The sequence below is a fragment of the Lissotriton vulgaris genome, chromosome 7 (assembly GCF_964263255.1).
Source record: "Lissotriton vulgaris chromosome 7, aLisVul1.2, whole genome shotgun sequence".
NCBI classification, from domain to species: Eukaryota; Metazoa; Chordata; class Amphibia; order Caudata; family Salamandridae; genus Lissotriton; species Lissotriton vulgaris.
Window position 1 is genome coordinate 1,124,863,020 of NC_141695.1, and position 19,604 is coordinate 1,124,882,623.

General features: G+C 45.6%; 1 pseudogene; it reads left to right on the forward strand.

Moving 5' to 3' along the window:
• The first annotated feature begins 865 nt into the window (after nt 1-865).
• On the forward strand, nt 866-2,776 carry LOC147703017 (uncharacterized; annotated as a pseudogene).
• Nucleotides 2,777-19,604: the final 16,828 nt, after the last annotated feature.

The window sequence follows — 19,604 nt, forward strand, 5'->3', positions numbered from 1 at the left end:
CTCCAATATGGGCTGATGTTGAAAATGACCACCCCACAGATCTCTCCAACCATGCCAGCTCAGGAACACAATTATACACAAATTTGATAACGGTGGCCCCTAGCAGTAACCAGCTAAGCGGATGAATCACATGATGTGCCATATTGTCATTTTTGCATTGTTAACACTATCTGGATATGTGCACCTCCAGTAGTACCACTTTAACACCCAAAGCTAGCAGTAAGCAACAGAAATCTGACGATTCAACCATCGCAATGGGGCTGCAACTGCGTGGCAACAGCTGTCTCTGTTTTTGTTAACTTTTGATCCATTTCAGGTGGAAACAATTTATTTTGGTAATATCTGCCGATTATGCAGCAGATCGATTTGCGCCGAATGTGTCAAATCTATAATTATGTGGAAAAATGCCTCTGTCTCGCAGTCTCACAATCCCAGTGGTCCAGCCTATGACCAAATATTTACAGGGGCAAACACAGGTGGAGATATGTTGAAGGTTAGTTTGCATTGCATATTGGGATGAGTGATAAACTGAGTTACAATGCTAAGGAGATGGCTAGTACGTTGACCATGGGTGACGTGTGCAATGTGTTTTAAGGTTCAATTATGATTTGACTTTGTCCTTTTGAGTGGGTTTTTTGGGTGATCAATGCGGGAGACCATGCACCAGACCAAAAACTGGGTTAAGCTCCACACTGCTACGCAGATGCTTGGGACCAAGTGATGATATGTTTTTTGGCTAACTTTATCGAACCAGGGATGTTGATGGATATTCTATCTCTTCCAATTGCAGATACTTGCCCTACCACACAGCAGAGATTGTACAGTCCTCTACCAGGTCCCAAGAAGCTACAAACTAACTTTCAAAATGGGCAAGTGGTCAAAGTACAAGAAAGTGTACAGAAAGGAATAGGAGTCTGACCCTGAACTAAAAAAGTGGATTGCCCCTGTAAAAACAGATGAAGCAAAGGCAAACTGTAAATACGGTCACTTACAGCTGCGGGCCCACTACCATGATTTAAAGCTGCATGCATCCACAGCTAGACATTGTGCGCGCATGGACACACCTAGCCTAACCATGGTATCTTTTGCACAACCAGTTTGTCAGTTATCAAATGAGCAGAAAAGGAGAGAGCTTAGGATTGCTGGGCAAACTGCATGTAGCACATCAATCAACAGCATTGAGAGACTGGGAGAAATTTTAATTGAAGAAGTTCCTCCTTTCCGTATGCACAGGACAAAGAGCACAGCTTTAATAAATGGACTTTTAGGCCCCTTTTTCAAAGGGGAGCTCCTTCAAGATATGGGCAGTTCTCCGTATTCTTTGATCATTGATGAATCCACTGACATTTCTGTAAAGAAACTACTGTGCATCTGTGTAAAATACTTCAGTAAGAAAAGTAGCAGAATTGTGAGTAGTTACCTAGGGATGATAGAACTGCAAGAGGCATGTGCACAAGACATTGCAAATGCACTTCTTGAGTTCCTCAAGGACAGCAGGCTTCCAATTGAAAATATGGTAGGGGTAGGTACAGATGGCGCAAGTGTGATGTGTGGCAAAAACCACTCCACAAGCAGTTTTTTGTTCGAAAAGTAGCCTACTTTGCAGCTTGTACGGTGCATCTGCCACTCGCTCGACATTGTTGCTAGAAAAGCAATGCAGAGTTTGCCCAGCAATGTGGAGTTCATGGTGAGAGAAACCTACAACTGGTTTGCACATTCTCCAAAGCGCCAGGCAGTCTACAGAGATTTATATCAAACTCTGGATGGAGGAATGCCATTGAAGCTTATTTCGCCATGTGAAATGCGGTGGCTTATCATGGCGGATTGTGTGGAGCGTTTTCTGGAGCAGTATGATGCTCTAAAGCTGCACTTTTGCAACGCATCATACGTAGAACATTGCTATGCAGCTAGAATGCTGCAAGAAATGTACAATGACTAGACAAATTATCTCTATCTTATTTTCCTCAAACCTATGTTGCTAGAAATTAAGGTAGTGAACAAAGCATTTCAGCTTGAATCTGGTGATGTCCTCCACATATTCCGGGATTTGCAAACTTTATATAGGTCCACTATGAGAAGAATTGTAAAGCCCAGTGTCTTCAATACCAATAGTGAGAAGCAATTGTGTAATTTGGATCTTCAAAGTAGTGCCATTTATTTTGGGCAGGAGGATGCTGACCTTGGCCTTGACTTCGGTAAAAAGCTCCAAGAAAGCAAACTGTCTGATGCTGCCAAGGACTGCATAGAAAAACGGTGCACAGACTTTGTTGAAGTTCTGGCAGCAGAGTATCAGATGCGCTTGCCAGATTCGCTGAGCCTCCGAAGACATTTGGAGCTTCTGAAGCCCCAAAATGTGCTTTCAGATTCTAAACCTCTGGTTACTGACTTGCCAAAAGAGTGTTTTGCAGACCCAACACACATATTAGAAACGCAGTGGCGAACAGTGACTTCATGTTCATTCAATACCTCTTCAGGCATGGAATCCTTCTGGGTTGAAGTATTGAATTATAGAGATGCAGCTGGGAATCATCGGTTTCAGAAGTTGGCCATGGGCAACATTAAACTTCTGACCCTACCCATATCAAATGCACAAGTGGAACGAGTGTTCTCACAAATGACCCTGCTTAAAAATGAGAACCGTAACCGAATGGGTCTGAAACTGCTATCAAATATACTCAACATAAAATTTGGACTAAAGCGCAATGGTCTTAATTCCTCTTCGTTCAAGACCTCGCCGGAACGGCTAGCAAAGTTCAACAGCTGTATCTACAATTAATTGTTTTACTGACTTAACATGCTGCTATTCTTGGCAGTGCCACTGTCAGACTCTATGATGCTGGTAATCTTGGCAGTGCCTGGCCAAGAAGAAGACGTTTGTGCACCTTAACCAGTCAGAACAATTTTGCCCACCTCAACCTGCCACTGCCAGACTCTGGAGGATGCTGCTACATTCTGCACTGCCTGAAGCATTTTCCACACCTCAACCTGGCACTGCCAGACTCTGTGATGCTGCTATTCTTGGCAGCGCCACTGCCAGACTCTGAGATGCTGCCAGCCTTCACCATGCCACTGCCAGACTATGGGCTGCTGCTAAACTTGGCAGTGCCTGGCCCAGAAGAAGAAGTTTGTGCACCTTAACCAGTCAGAACAATGTTACCCACCTCAACCTGCCACTGCCAAACCCTGAATGGTGCTGCTACATTCTGCACTGTCAGAAGCATTTTCCACACCTCAGCCTGCCACTGCCAGACCCTGAAGGATGCTGTTAATCTTGGCAGAACCACAGACTGAGATGCTGCTAGCCTTCACCATGCCACTGCCAGACTATGGGCTGCTGCTTATCTTGCCAGTGCCTGGCCCAGAAGAACTCTTTGGCACAATTGAACTTTCCACTGTCTGAACAAGGATCTACCATGCTGTTGCCTGGCAAAAAAACAGGAGATGGCGCTTGTGTGAGTCTGCAAAATGCACTTGCACTTTATCAGGTATCAGCTCATGGGAACATCAAGCAGCAAGCCCTGCACCCCATGCCTCGAACTGCTCTATTCTGATGAGTACCAAAAAGTACGAAACATACATAATTTGCGTATGTAAAGAGATGTTCAGCATTGCTTTGGGAGAATTCAAACAAGTGTGAAAAAACAAGAAGCATTGGCCTATATTGCAGTTATTCTGGGGGGCCTGACGAGAGTATGCAAGCTGAAGAGCACCTTTCCCAAGAAGAACGTTTCCGCACTTTCAGTCCCCCAAATTGAACCCAGAATATTTTGGGCCGGCTTGCTCCACACCATGCCATATCAAGTGAGTGACAGTTTTCCTGACAGACCAGCTTTGATTTCAGTGTACAAAATGTAAGTTATCTGATTAATGTGGGAGGTAAACATATAATCCTTGAAGAAAAAGTATATTTGTGAATGTTGTAGTCAGGCTACACGTAAGTTAATGGAGTGGCAAAATTGGGCTACTTTTTGCTACTTTGGGCTACTGTTTCGTTGCTTTTGGGCTTGAAAGTTGTGAAAAAATCTGGCAACACTGTCATCAGGATGCGCCTGAAAAGGAGGGCACGCCCCACCACCCAGGATCCAGGGGAGGGGGGAAGCCGGGTCCTGCCATACGTGTGTGGGGGCCGAGCGGCCCCCCCTTTCCTTTTCGGACGCAGGGCTGCTGCACCTCTCGCATATGTCGGCCCTGCGCTCTCTCAACCTGCGCTCCTGCGACCACATCAGAGACACGGGGCTCATGCACCTGGCGATGGGCAGCCTGCGCCTGTCGGGCCTGGAGCACATCATGCAGCTGCCCTGCCTCAAGGTGCTCAACCTGGGCCTCTGGCAGATGACCGAGAGCGAGGTGAGGTCGCACGGGACACTTCATAGACTTATGCCCTTGCTCGCCTGCCAGCGGTGGCCCTGGCCCTGCCGAAGTCCCAGCCCTCAAAACTAACCACATTCACAATCGGCCTGCGCCTTCATCGCCTTAACTTCACAGTGGACTGCGTATATGGGACCAAAGAGGATATAATACCTGATACGTGCGCCCGGGCACCTTTCACTTTCTCCCCACTGGTGACAATGAACATTAGTTTGAGGTATTATAACTGACTTTATTCGACAGTTCGCACTGAAATAGACACGTACCACCCTGACTACTCTGTGCTTGTTAACTCGACAGTCGTCCATGCAATAAGACAATACGCTTTTTGTTCATAAGCAACTGTGTAAATGTGGCCAATTCACCGGCCAAACTAACCCTGAATCTTAAGATCGAACCGAATGCACACCAGTCATTATATATTTTTGGATACAAAGGCATTACAATCAAACTATGTATTTGGCAATATCCTGCAGAAGTGACAGGATTGTTGGTCAGAATAGCGGTTTTTTGTGATACCTTTTAAGCTAGGTTGTTTCTTTTGACTGACGAATGGACATGTGGGCTTGAAAGCCAATGCAAATAAGCATTGGCTTTCAATTTCCTTTTTCATGCGTAGTTGTGTAACTTGGCATTTAGGTTTGTTTCTTTTGCTTCCTGTTCACGTTGTATGGTTAAAGTGCGCATCTTGACACAAGAGTTTTGTAATTCTGTATTTGCTCTTTTCAGAAGTCGACAGTGAACAGCACACCAGTACGGTCTTAATCTGTGGAAAGGTTAAAGGTGGAGTTAAGTGTTTAATTACAAAGAGCAAAATATTATGGCAGAACTTCTCATTTTTTCGTTTTTACTGCCATGTTACACATTTTTTTAGTACTGCCCCTTTAACAGTACACACCTACTAACATCTTCTAGCTGCTTGATAACAAGGTGGAACAGTTCACTGTGTTTCCGTTTCTTTAAAATGGAGTCACTGTTAGAATGGACATTTCAAAGACATTTATGCTAAATATATTGCGTCTGGCTACCTTGTTTTTAATTTACTTTTTCAAGAATAGTCTGTTTTAATTTTTTAAAGAGAGATGTTTTGAGATTGATAAATTGTGCCTAGACTAGAAGGATTTCCCCCGTGGGCCGAGTTTCTGCTCGTGTGCCTCCCTCTTTATAGTAAGGGCACCCCAAGTGTACTTTGGACCCTGTATACCACAACTGTGCACACACAGAACTGAGCTGTACATATTACAATAATGCAAGTGCTGGCGAACCAGTGTTTTACATTTTATATATGCAAGTACCGCCCCGCATCCTCAACAGAAATGACGGGGGGAGCAAACAGACCATTAAGCCCTGGGCTGTAATGTGATGGTGAGAGAGAGTATTGCAGTTTCTCGGCCTCCCACTTTGTTCTGTAGATCAGACATAGTGATTTTTTTTTGTTTTCGGTAAAGGGACGAGTGACCTGCGGACTCAAGCAGCTGGTGACCACCCCCAACCACTACACCGGACACACACTCGACCCCGTCTTCTCATCCAGCAAGGACATCGCCTTCAGCCACGCCACCGGACTCCACTGGACGGACCACAGCTGCGTCCACTTCAGCTTCAGAAGGACCACGACCCACCACCACCAGCAACAGGTTGCACGCAGAAGCTGGAACAAGATCACAACCGACCAGCTCGCGACCTCCCTGAGCAAGAACCCACCCACCAGCGCAACGAACCCCAGCCAAGCGGCCACCAACCTCACAAAGTGGATCAGCGACTGCGCAGACGACCTTGCCCCCCTGAGGACCCCGCCTAGCAAACCCTGCAGCAAGAGAGCCCCATGGTTCACCGACGAACTCAAGAGCTCCAAGAAGAACTGCTGAGTCTTCAAGAGAGCCTGGCGCAGAGACCCAACACCGGACAACATGACTGCCCTCAAGCTCGCCACCCGAAAACACCACCAACTGATCCACGCCACCAAGAAAACTGCATTCAAGGAACGACTGGATAACAACGCACACAACAGCAAGGAACTCTTCAACATCGTTAAAGAGCTCTCCAACCCCAACGCTGGAAACAACGACATCACCCCTTCGCAAGACCTCTGCAACTCCCTCGCCGCCTACTTCCACAACAAGATCGCGGACATACACAACAGCTTCAGCACTCAACCGACGCACGCCACGACCAAACCACCGCCCCCCACCACCACCCTCCGCGCCTGGACCCCGATCAGCACCGAAGACACCGTCCGCACGATGAACTCCATCCACTCCGGATCTCCGACCGACCCCTGCCCTCACCACATCTTCAACAAGGCCGACGCTGTCATCGCACCCCACCTGCGGGACATCATCAACACCTCCTTCGACACCGCCACCTTCCCGGAGAGCTGGAAGCACGCCGAACTCAGCGCTCTACTAAAGAAACCTTCAGCCGACCCCACCGACCTCAAGAACTACCGCCCCATCTCGCTGCTCCCGTTCCCTGCAAAAGTCATCGAGAAGACCGTCAACAAGCAGCTGGCCGCCTTCCTCGAGACGAACGGATCCCTCGACCTCTCGCAGTCTGGCTTCCGGGCCAACCACAGCACCGAGACGGCCCTGATCGCTGCCACCGATGACATCCGAGCCCTGCTCGACAACGGAGAAACGGAGAAACGGCGGCCCTCATCCTCCTGGACCTCTCCGCGGCCTTCGACACCGTCTGCCACCGTACACTAGTACAGCGCCTCAGCAACGTCGGAATCCAGGAGAAGGCACTAGAATGGATCACCTCCTTCCTCGCCGGAAGGACACAGAGAGTCCGCCTCCCCCCATTCAGATTAGAAGCCACCGAAGTCATCTGCGGCGTTCCTCAAGGCTCCTCGCTCAGTCCAACCATCTTCAACGTCTACATGAGCCACCTCGCAAACATCGCACGCAAGCACAACCTCAACATCATCTCCTACGCCGACGACACCCAGCTGATCCTCTCCCTCACCAACAACCCCACCACCGCCAGAGCCAACCTTCACGAAGGGATGAAAGAGGTAGCCGAATGGATGAAGAACAGCCGCCTGAAACTGAACTCGGACAAGACGAAAGTCCTCATCCTGGGATCCTCACCCTCCGCCTGGGACGACTCCTGGTGGCCCCCCGCCCTAGGCAGCGCACCCAAACCAACAGACCACGCACGCAACCTGGGCTTCATCCTGGACTCCTCCCTCTCCATGACCAGACAAGTCAACGCCGTCTCCTCTTCGTGCTTCAACATCCTGCGCATGCTACGTAAGATCTTCCCGTGGATCCCCACCGAGACCAGGAAGACGGTCACCCAGGCCCTCGTCACCAGCCGTCTGGACTACGGCAACTCCCTCTACGCCGGAACCACCGCCAAACTCCAGAAAAGACTCCAGCGGATCCAGAACGCCTCAGCACGACTCATCCTGGACATCCCCCGTCGCAGCCACATCTCCGGACAACTGAGAGACCTGCACTGGCTCCCGGTCAACAAGAGAATCACCTTCCGCCTCCTCACCCACGCACACAAAGCCCTACACAACCAAGGCCCAGGATACCTCAACAGCCGCCTCAACTTCTACGCTCCAAAAACGCCAGCTTCGATCGGCCGGCCACGCCCTCGCCGCCGTCCCCCGCATCCGAAGAGCCACCACAGGGGGACGGTCCTTCTCCTACCTCGCCGCCAAGACCTGGAACTTCCTCCCGACCCACCTCCGCCTGACCCAGGACCACCTCGACTTCAGGAAGCAACTCAAGACCTGGCTGTTCGAGCAGTAGCGGACCCCCCTCCCTTAGCGCCTTGAGACCCTCTAGGTGAGTAGTGCGCTATATAAATGCTCTGATTGATTGATTGATTGACCTGAACTTTCAAGTAACATCTACCCCCCTTTTGTTGGTAAACCGTAAAGGCCCAAACCATTGAAAGGTTCCCCACATCAAATCCCTACAGGCGAATTGTACTTTTTTGTGAATTTGTACAAAAAAGATCCTGGTACAACATTTTATATTCTTACAGTAAAGGATACACTGATATTTATATAATAAAAGAGGAAATATTAAGGTACTGTATTTGAGTCATTCATGTTTTGTCTTCTTTCACTGTTGTTTGAATTGTTGATTTAATCTAAATGGCTAGAGATTTCTTCCAAATATTAGGACTATACCATAGTGGGGAAGAAGTTGTTGGTTTAATGGTCTCCTCATTGCGCTGCGTGCAGTAGAACTAGGCCCCTTGAAAATGCGATGCTAAGTACTGGTAGTTTAACACTGGCTGTGGCCGTCATCTTGAATTAAAACGCCAGTGCATCAGTTCACGCACCTCAGCTTAAAAAACAAACATTGGCAAAGCCAACCCATCTGGCTTTGACTGCCAGCCTTTTTGCGTTGTCAGTCCTTTTTGGGTCTCCCGTGGTGTATTGCGCACATGCGCAGTTGAGCTCGCAATATTTTATGTTTTAGAGTGTACTTAAGTAGCGAGGGTTAAGTCCCGCCCCCTTCTCTATTGGCTGGCTTCCTAAACGGTGTGTGTGTGGCTCTGTGTGCGTGTGTGGCTCTGTGTGTGTATGTGGCTCTGTGTGTGTGTGTGTGGGGGGGGAAGCTCTGTGTGTGTGAGTGGCTCTTTGTGTGTGTGGCTAAGTTTGCGTGGGCAATTATTTTCTTTTTCTTAGCTGTAGAATGCAAATGTGAAACAAAGTGAAGTGGGCTTAAATCATGTCAACGACTTAATTGCCCTACGCCCCCTGTCCCTATGGCGATCAATCTGGTCAAAAGAAGAGACAAAATATACTCAGGATGTGATTAACGATTGTCTAAAGCTCGACCACTGTTCAAACATTCCCTGGTTATGTCACATCCAATCTTGGTATAAGAAACTTTATGTCTACGACATTTTTGAAGAACCAACAATGGGGACAGGGTTGTCAAAGAAGGAGCTTAAAGTCACTTTCCTGAAACATACAGGTAGTACCAGGATGAATAAATATGCAAAACAAAGCACATTTAATTCCTATTTAGAATATAATATTAACGAAGGTCTACAATCATACCTCACTGTTGTTAGCACAAGTTCCCACTGCTTTGTACTATCCCGCTTACGTTTGGGGATTGTGCACCACCTAGTGGCATTCCCAACAATTAAGAAACCCGGGAATTGTTTATGCCCATGTGATGGTGCATCCAAGCAGAGTGGCTGTCATTTCATGTTATTTTGTAAATTTTTTATTTCTTATAGAAAATTTGACCTGAAACCCATCTTTTTAAAATATAACATGCGCAGTACAAAGAAAGCGATGCAATTGATGTTCAATATAGAGAGCCCAGACATATGTTTTCATGTGGCCACTTATATTTTAAAATGTATTTCTGTACGGAAATCAATCATTGTATGAATTCAATACATGACCCTGACTTATATGCACTTTATTACTGCCAGTTTGCACATGTATTATTGTTCGTATGTACCAATATGCACTTTAATATTGCTAATTTGCACATGTGCCAGAAAATGAGTACTTTTAGCATTTATTGCACTTTATATTGCTAGTTTGCACATGTACTATTAGGCGAATGTATCAACAAGCACTTTAAGACTGCCCATTTGCACATGTGCTGGTAAATGTATATTGCACATAATATTGATGGTATTTGGTAAATCAGAGTCGATGTAAATCAATGATGTATTGTAATTTTATTTTGATTGTTGCTATATGGTTGAATTAATACATACCGAATAAAGCATTTTTGAACTGAATCAGGTGCAAAATCTTTTTTGCAGTATCCGCTTTCTGCCTGCAGCGGACTAGAAAATTAATTAATTGTATGCTGCATTTTTGCAGTGATCCATTGACTGCCACAAAATTACTGCCCAGGCATGCCAACTTGCAGATACATTTCCCAATGGGTGGAGGGGGTTTGGGGGGAGGATCTTATAGGAGATGTGTTTATAAAGGGACAAATTCATAAGCCAATTGCGTTTACGAGGCATGAGGGCAGAAGGTCATGAAGAGGGGTTGGGGCTTTGGGCTGAGATCTGACCCCCAACATCCCTTCCCCCAAAACAAAAGCTTCTGAAACTAACTCTAATGCCCTGGGGAGTATCTAAAAAAATACTCATAAAACACAGCAGCGCCCACCCTCCAGATATGAGCTGGAAACCCACTTCCCACAACCCACACCTGCAGTGTGAGAGACAGCAGTTTGTATGAGAGACAGCAGTTTGAGAGACAGCATTGTGTATAAGAAAGACAGCAGTGTGTGAGAAACAGCAGTGTGAGAGACAGCATATGTGTATTCTAGGGAGAGACAGCAATGTGAGAGAGAGAGCAGTGTGAGAGGGACAGCAGTGTGAGAGATATTTTATTTATATTTTGGTTTTTGAAACAAATAAAACGCATTGTTATTTGCAATGTCAATAGCTCAAACTCGCGTAAATACGCGACCTATTGCAAATGCAATAGGTCTCTCATTTGCGAGAGATTGAGCTATTGGCATTGTAAATCACAATGCCATTTATTTATCTGTTTTCAAAACTAACACATACATACAAATTTTGTCATTTACAATGCCAATAGCTCTAACTTTTGCAAAGGTGAGACCGTTGCATTGTAAATTCTTGTCTTTTCCTCCCCCAGCAGTTTACTTTGAAAGCTACAATAAATTCCTGAAGACGAGCTCACCCAGCACGCTTTGAAAGACAGAGGGGGTAAATACACAGTTTGCTCTGTCCTCCTACAGATTAGAGAGCAGTAAAGTCGGTGAGATGGGGGCGGGGGGCGGGGGGACAGAGCCCTGCCCATCTCCCACGCACGGAGCAAGAGTGAAAGTAGCAGAAACAACTCTAGGAAAGTAGGAAGCGATTCCCCCCCCGTAGGTGGGAAATATTATCAAAAATGTTAAAATGTTCCCTGTCTGCAGCATCACTTAAAAAGAAATATGCCCCAGAAGAAAGGGATCAGGCATGTCCTCAGATAAATATGTTTCAAACTTCTAGGTGTCCTGTTGCCCCGGAACCTGTATAAAGCAAATGAAAATAAAAAACAATCATAGAGCGGCAGGAGCATTTTTCACTCTAGGTGGACCCCTCGCAAGTGGCTCTTCGTCACCGTTTCCCCTGCCCCTGTGAAGATCAAAGGGTCTGGGTCACGCTTCTGCACTGTCAGGATGAGGAGGCAAAGAGTGAGCCTAATCTGTCAACAAAAGTGATTACAAATATTTCTGCGGAAAATGCGGCAAAAGCCACATTCTCATTCAAACATGCCATTTGGTTAAAGTTTTTTTGGACCAGCACTTAGTGCCACCTGCATGGTTTCTATACACTATAAATAACTGGTGTTAAAGCCAGTCTGTGCATGACTGTGCCCCAGCCCTACCAGCCTTCTATTAAACCTTTAGAATGCTCAAATGCCAGCTGCCCTCTGTCTCTGTGTTTCTTCAATGACGGACTGAGGCCAGTACCTCGTTACCCAAATACCGACCCCAGCATGACCCTTCCCTGCCCCCATTTCTTATGACCAGCCTGAGCATCTTAGGTTCAGGGGTTCTGGTGGTCAGGGGTGTTTGCGCCACTTAATGCACCCATAAATGGAAGCCAGTCACCCTGTGAAAGAACGCAAGGCCACTCACATGTGACAGTCGCACATGCCAAGACTTGGGGCGTCTGGAGGTTCAGACGAGGATAAGCCGTATATCTGGTTAAAAAAGCCTCACAAGAGCAGCAGGGGAAAGGTGCTGCCTGCTTTAGATACATTGTGGCTGTGAAACCAGGTGATACGTGGTCAAATATCGGAATCACCACTTCACCAAACTGTGTGTTCTTGGGCAAGCGAGTTTCCTGATCTTCCCAAATCCAGAGCCCTTAAAATCTCCACAGTCTCAAATTCCTCTTTGGAAAATGCATATTTACATTGAAAAAGAGAAGTTTCATGCCAGTGAGCTTTGTACAGTCGAACGAAAAACAACTGAAGCATGGCTGTCAAATTCTTGGTGCCCAACATGGTAGCCTGGGTTGGGGTTGAGCGAGCTATGCCATCTGAGAAACCTCTGGTATCACCAAATTGGGTGTGGCCAGTTCATCGATTAAACCCCCCCCCCCAAAAAAAAAATGCAAGGGGTTCTGGCAAGTTTATCTCATGGTGCTTCAAGAAGTAAATATATAAAAAATAAAACTGCAAAGTGTGCTGTCCAGCACTGCCTCTGGCCACGCCCACCACATCCCAATTTTGTGATCAGGTCTTGACCAGGCAACGCACACCAGCTGTTCTATGTACAAACCCTGACGTTTGAACTCGACTGCGACCACAAACATGTTTTGTGTACCTCTATGTGTTGCTACTTGGATGAGTTATTAATATTGAAAGGGCCCCTCAAAATCTAAAACTCATGAGTTCTGGTGACGTTATCTAAATTAAAAGCCCCCTACACTTTCCGCCAAGTCTAAACAATGAACAAATGCTGCAACCACACAAAACCTAGCACACCCTGTCAACCGAATCTTTCCGCAGTTTGATTGCTTCCCCAGATCTGAAGGTAAGGGCGCCCGAATAGAACAAGTGCTCAAAGTGCCATGACAATGGTGGGTGACGCTTTACAAATGTAAATAAGGTAACACATAGATGCAGCGCACTAAAGCACAGACCCGTCCCAATAGTTTAATAAATTCTGTCCTCGTAGAGGAGGTGTCGGCACTCAAGTGGCTTCTCTGCGCTGTAACCACAGTCAACAATCCTCAAAGTATGGATAATGATTTCATCGACTTTGAAATGATGAAATGCCAAGTTAACCTTAAAATTCAAAACTGCAACCAGCAGGATGTACACACCTCTCTCTGCAGCGAATGCATTACCCACTGAGCTAGTTTGCTGCTCTGCACAGACCCAGTGCGCTGGCATGACCCTGGCTCTACAGGTGTCCGTCAGGACCCCACACGAAGAATGCTACCTCCCTCTTTTGGTAAGAAAACTTTGATTTCAGCTACCTATTTGTTTAAGCACCCCAATGTGAACTGAATCACTTCTAGGCATCTCCTAGTTGTAAGAAACTGGACTGCACACTGCTTCCCTATACAGTGAGGCCAGTCTGCAGGTGGATGAACAGACAACATATGTATGCTTCATAGCGCTTCAAACTGTATCGCCTTTAGACGCTTCATGCATCATTTAGGATATAAAAATGTCTTGATCAGCACGGCCTGCAGATCAGGATGTTTCCTGACAGGAGGGTCCCCTAATGGTTAGCTGGCTGGGCAGAGCCCGTCACATGTAGTGGCTGCTCGGATAACAATAAAAAAACTAACATGCAGGCGACAGCAGCGTGAGGCATCTGACTGACTGAAAGCAGAACTGTTTGCCTTTCACGCTCATTTGTAAATGATAAAATATTCTGCTACTTCAATCTCCCAGTTAAAACTGATTTTGGAAGCTTTGAAGCAGACATTCGTATGCGCTAGTGGCATTTAAAACGAACACGTAGAGCATAACACAGCCTGTCCATATTGTGAATACCGGAGGGAACTCACGGAAAGGATCATCAGAACTGGGACTTACTTCGCGGGTAGGAGCAGCGGGAGAAGAAAGCCAAGCAGACAGGCATAGCAAAAGAACAATGCATGTTAGGAAACAGATGACTGTGCGCACATAGGCACTAGTGGAATTTAAAAACAAGAACGCACGCCTCGCACTGAAAGGAGGCAGCAGGGGAAGGGGAGAGACGAGGAGGCCTGCTACGGGTTCCTCCCTTGCCAGAGCGAGCAGAGGCACCATATTTTTGCAAGTTAATTACAAACATATAGTGTCAAAGCTCGCTCTTGTAAGGGAATCGCCAAATGTGCACGCATTGCCTTTGAAGGCAATGGAACGCGTGCACGTTTTTAGGGCGAAAAGCCAATCCTTTACAAATGGTCTTTTTCCTATGCAGCGCATGCGCGCTGCTAGGCAAGACCTAAAAAGTAACTTCATCTGACAGCTAGGCATCTCTTGGACTGGGTCTTGGCTTTGCATCCTTATTATGTTACCACCTGACCCCTCTATTTGAACTGCACTTTCAGTTCCGCTTAAAAGATAGCAAAGGCAGCCCAAGAAAGACATTAGGTCAACCACGTTCAACAGCCGACGTCATATTTTGACTCTGCTATACGTTGAAATGCTTTGAGAGGAGTGAAGCTAAGGCCCTGTTGTACCAAAAGAGCTCTGATAAATTAAACAGAATGAAAGGTCCTCTTAAGAATAGTACATTATTTTCCTGGAAATCTGCAGAACTATAGGCCTAATGTACTTTGCAGATTCACAAACAAATTCAGTACAATTAGTACACCCACTGGGTTACGATGAGACCTAAATAGGTTGTATCACAAATTGTCCATTCACAGGGGATGGCTGCAAAACAGCCATCCTAATGAGCACTAATTAGGGAAGTCACTGTTATTGACCCCCTGTGAATGGATGCGAATGCTGGGAAGGAGGACTGCAAGGGAAAGCAAACGACACCTCTGCATTTAGTTTCTTAAAAGGGCTGCATTTAAAAAAGATATTAAAAAGCAGGGTACGCCCATTAAAGAAACAGGAGTTACTTTAAAAAAGCCACCTTGCTGCTCAGCTCAATGTAAGAGGGAAAGGGCAGGTATGCACCATCTTTAACTTCACACCTGTCACACTTTTAGCAGCCTAGCACCAATGCAGGCACCCTTGCATCATGGTGCAAGGGTTCCTGCATTGTAAGAAGGATTGTTTTTGTACAGGAATGGTTTCAGCATTGTAAGCAGGATTGTTTTTGTGCAGGAAGGGACACAATCCTGACCGGCATTTTCCTCATTCTACATCGTAAGAGTAAAAAAGTTGGCAAAATCAAGATATTTCTCCATGCTAAGCCTCTCCTGGGGAAGTGTACCATTTTGATGCATTCCCAATTCTACCACTAATGGTAAATCTGGGAATGCATCAAAATTAATTGGTGGATTTGTGGGAAACCCACGGTACATCCTTGGAACACCTTCCTGGGACAGAGTAACGCAAGGCAGTGATTTGTGCTGCCTTGCGTTACTCCATATTTATCAAGCCATGCAGGGCCATGGAAGTTGGCCTTGCTTGGGTTGATAAATCTGTCTTTAGTGGTGCATCGCCCTTGTGCCCCTTTGGGTGGTACAAGGATGATGCAACATTATGATAAATATTGTCCTGTGCACAGTGGTGGCTAGCGGCTGGTGATCTTTGAAAGTGGTGGGGTGTAAACATTCTGGCTGAGTGGTTGATTTGCATCCGAGGGCTTCAGTACACTGGTAGACTATGGTGCCTTAGGGCAGGCACTCCAGTCAGTCCATTCGTCCATCCATCTACTCACCCTAAAGAGATAGGGTACACTGGCTGGATCCTTCCGTTATTATCCCTGCTTCGACAATCGGTCCAAGAAAGCATGTGATTTTTGGTAATCACTTCACCATCTAGTCGCTCAAACTGTAGATATGTGAAACTGCACAGTCTGGCACCTAGCACCTTCAATCTTGCGCCCCATCCATCATCAAATACTGGGGCCTTATTTATGAAGGACTTGCGCCGCCGGTGCGTCACTTTTAACATGGGAAAAAGTGACGCACCAGCGGCGCAAGTCCTTCATAAATAAGGCCCCTGGTTTCTTGAAAAAAACGGTTTTAATCAAACCTCATTTGAGTTTAAGATACCCATCTGGAATCACATTACAAACTTTTTTTTTCTCAGAAACACAATCCCAGTCCAATAATGGCATAAATAAACCATTTATCTACCTCTACAAAAAAGCGTCTGAAATAATAGGACTAGTTTTCACATTGTCACTTTTTTTATCAAACACCCACATCTACACAGAGGACGACGTCTTTTATTATTTGTTGTGATATTATTTTCACATATCACACTGTTGTGGGCCAAATTCGATGCAGGGCGCGCAACCAAATTTGCTTTATTTATTTATATGTTTACTTACCACGAATCGGCTGTAATCTGTAGTTTACTACCCCCTACCCTGCCCCTTCCTCGCCCCACGTCAGCACCCAGCAGCACTCCCACCACGGGCCGCTACTGAGTACTCTTGAGGAGAAGATGGGATGCCTCTGAAGGCAGTCACAGCCCATGCTGGTAAGAGTGGTGGGGCCCGATTGGGGGGGATTTGACAGACGACCACGAGGGAAAATTAAACAAATAATTAAATTCCACTCGTCATCATCTGTTGAAATCCCTCCTCACCTGGCCCCATCGCTCTTACCTGCACAGGCCGCAGCTGTCTGAAGGGAAGGATTGGTTGGTTTTGCACCTTCCTCTGGTTGTCAGAGTGTTCCACCACATTTTTTGTGTAGTGTATTGTTCTTTTACTATAATTACAAACAGAAACTATTTTTGTGGGAAAACAGTAAGGAATGAAAAGCCGTTGACATTTTCCCAATTCTCAGGCAATGGCGTTTAGGGTGGCATGCATCAGAGACTTATGGGCCAGAGGACTGGGGAAGAAAAATCAGAGTAAAAACAAATAATAGACTTACCTGCCACTGTATGATGCCACCAAGTTGCTCCTCTACTTATGTTCTGATCCTTGCCTAACGGCGGACTGATGCACAGTGTGCAATCTCCCAGATGCCAATTCAGATGCTCTTCTCATGCTGGACATACTATTCCCAGCAAGAGAGAAGCTCCAGGTCAAAGCATTCTGATTCGACGCTCAGACAGAGCCTGGGAGCCTGGGAGCCTGGGACTGTTCTCCACTTGGCTGTGCAGCACTTCCTGAGTTAGAGAAATGCTGAGTGCGCATGTTGGTTGGCCGTCCTGAGATGGCCGGACAAACCAACATGTGCACTAACAGTGCCTATCACTCCTCCTCCCTGATTCAGCTGGCCTCTGCTTTCATTCAGATGGCCCGACCCCCCTGCCTTCATTCTCGTAAGTGAGAAAAAATAAAATGATAATAACCTATTTTATTATCATTTCATTTTTCCTATTTTAAGTGCTGAGAAAGCAGTGGGGTGACACTCCTTCACCTTAACGGAGAATCCACTACTGCCTGAGTGGCTAAAATATTTCACTGGCTTCTGGCAGCCTTACGACTATCTTAATCAAGATTTGAGCTGATTAATGAAGGGGTTGGTTCTGGTTTAAGACCCTCTTAAGACAAGTACTCCACCTTGAAGCTAGCAAGTGAAGGTCAATTTATTTCTGTCACAAGGTCTGACAATTACAGCACTCGAGAGCTGGAGAGAGGAGTTTATTAGGAGCTGATTTAGCTAATTACGACTCTTGCTGCAGTCCACAAACCTGAGCACTTTCAAGGACTAAAGAATCCGATTATATAGAATCAGATTAAAAATCGTTAGACTGTATATATTTTGCTGTCCATTATTGCAGATTCATTAGACTCCCAGAGAGAGCAATATCTTGCAACTTTTCTCCAACCACCTTGTCAATTCTTTTAATTGTAACCTGGATTGTTTCTTTCAGATCTGAACACTTGCTGATTATGTGTCCAATGCAATATATTTCCTTCCTCCGCCATGGGTTGAGCTAATTGAACCTAATGACTATGCATTCTGAAACAATAACCCTGGGGCATATTACCAACAACTAGCGATAATTTTTGTCTCTAACTTGTTTAGAGACAAAAATTATCGCCGCACATCGGCGATTTTTATCGCAGATAAACCTTGCTATTAACAAGGTTTATCGCAAATGCGATAAAAAACGGCCGAAATGCATGAATATCGCTGAAAAGTCAGCGATATTCATGCATTATCGAGCAAATGCTCTTAGCCATGTTATCCACCTCCCATTGGATAACATGGCTAAGAACTGCTCAGGGCAGGTGTTAGCTTTTGGAGATATTCCCGCTTAGCGCGAATATCTCCAAAGGTTGGTAATAGGAGATAGAGATGTTAGCGACTGTTTTCAGTCTCTAACATCTTGGCACGCCCACTTTGCATCTCATTAGTAATAAATATCACTGATATGCAAAGTGGGGCCCAAGATGGTCGCTATCTCCTACTAGCTGTCGCTAACTGGTGTTAGCGACAGCTTGGTAATAGGGAGATAATTTTATCTCCGCTTTCTTGGCTTTTAAAGCCAAAAAAGCGGAGATAAACCCCCTTGATAATATGCCCCTCAGTTTCCTTCTCGCCCTCTTACTTGCTAACTCATTCATTCACTCAATCACACTTGCTGTTTGACTCAAAACTTTTTTGCTCATGCAGGCACTTTTTTTGTCACGCACTCATTCAATTAATTATTCACCCACAAATTTGCTCACTACTTTACTTTCATTAAGTTACTTACCTTCTCTCTCATTTGCTTATTTACTCTCTCACTCACTCATATATGGATTATTTAAAAAGATATCTCAAAAACCATTGCATAAATGTTGGATGTAAGATACTTTCACTGATTATTACATGATTTAGACAATCTTGGTACAGGTGAACATCAGAGAGGCAGTGACTGAAGTAAAATACTCAAGATGTAAAAAATTTTTAAATGCAATGTTGATGACTTTCGGGCTTACAAGCCCCTTGCGCCGCCTGTGCGTCACTTTTAATATTGGAAATAGTGACATGCCAGTAGTGCAAGGGGCTTCTATATAAGCTCCTTTGTTTCTTTAACATGCTTAGAGTCTGATATTACCTGTATTGATGTTCCTTGCCTAGCAGGTAGGAGACAATTTTTGTGACTGTTGTTTGTCTGTTTAGCCTTTCTTCTTCTCATCCCTTCAGTCTTCCTTCAAGTCCCTATCCTTGAAACGGAGCCTGTGTTGGCCATTTACTCCATTACTTTGTGGATAGCTTGGTGGATGCAGTGCTGGATTGTTTGAGGTGTTGTTTACAGCCTCAAGTCCATTGGAAAATTGAAGAAGTCACCAGTGTTGTCTGTGAGGCCTCTTATCATGCAAACTCACGTTATATCCACAAAATCAAGGTTGCAGCTCAAGTAGCGGCATGCAGACCTCATTGCTGCCAGTACATAACTTATCCATGAGTCCTGGAAGCCTTCACACTGAGCACATCCTTAGCCATAATACTTCTTACCTCAGGTCCAGGGCAGATCCAACCCAAGGAAAATATCCTGATACTGTATTACATGGTGTAACTTCCAAATATTTAATTCTTATCTTCCTGCCACCACTGTTGCAATGTCCATGCCTTTGATACATATTCATAGATCGACTATATATACATAGGCAAGAACTTGCAAAATGCAATCAGTGAGGACATTAATTCAAAGAAAGCATATCCAGAGATGTTAGCACTGGTGT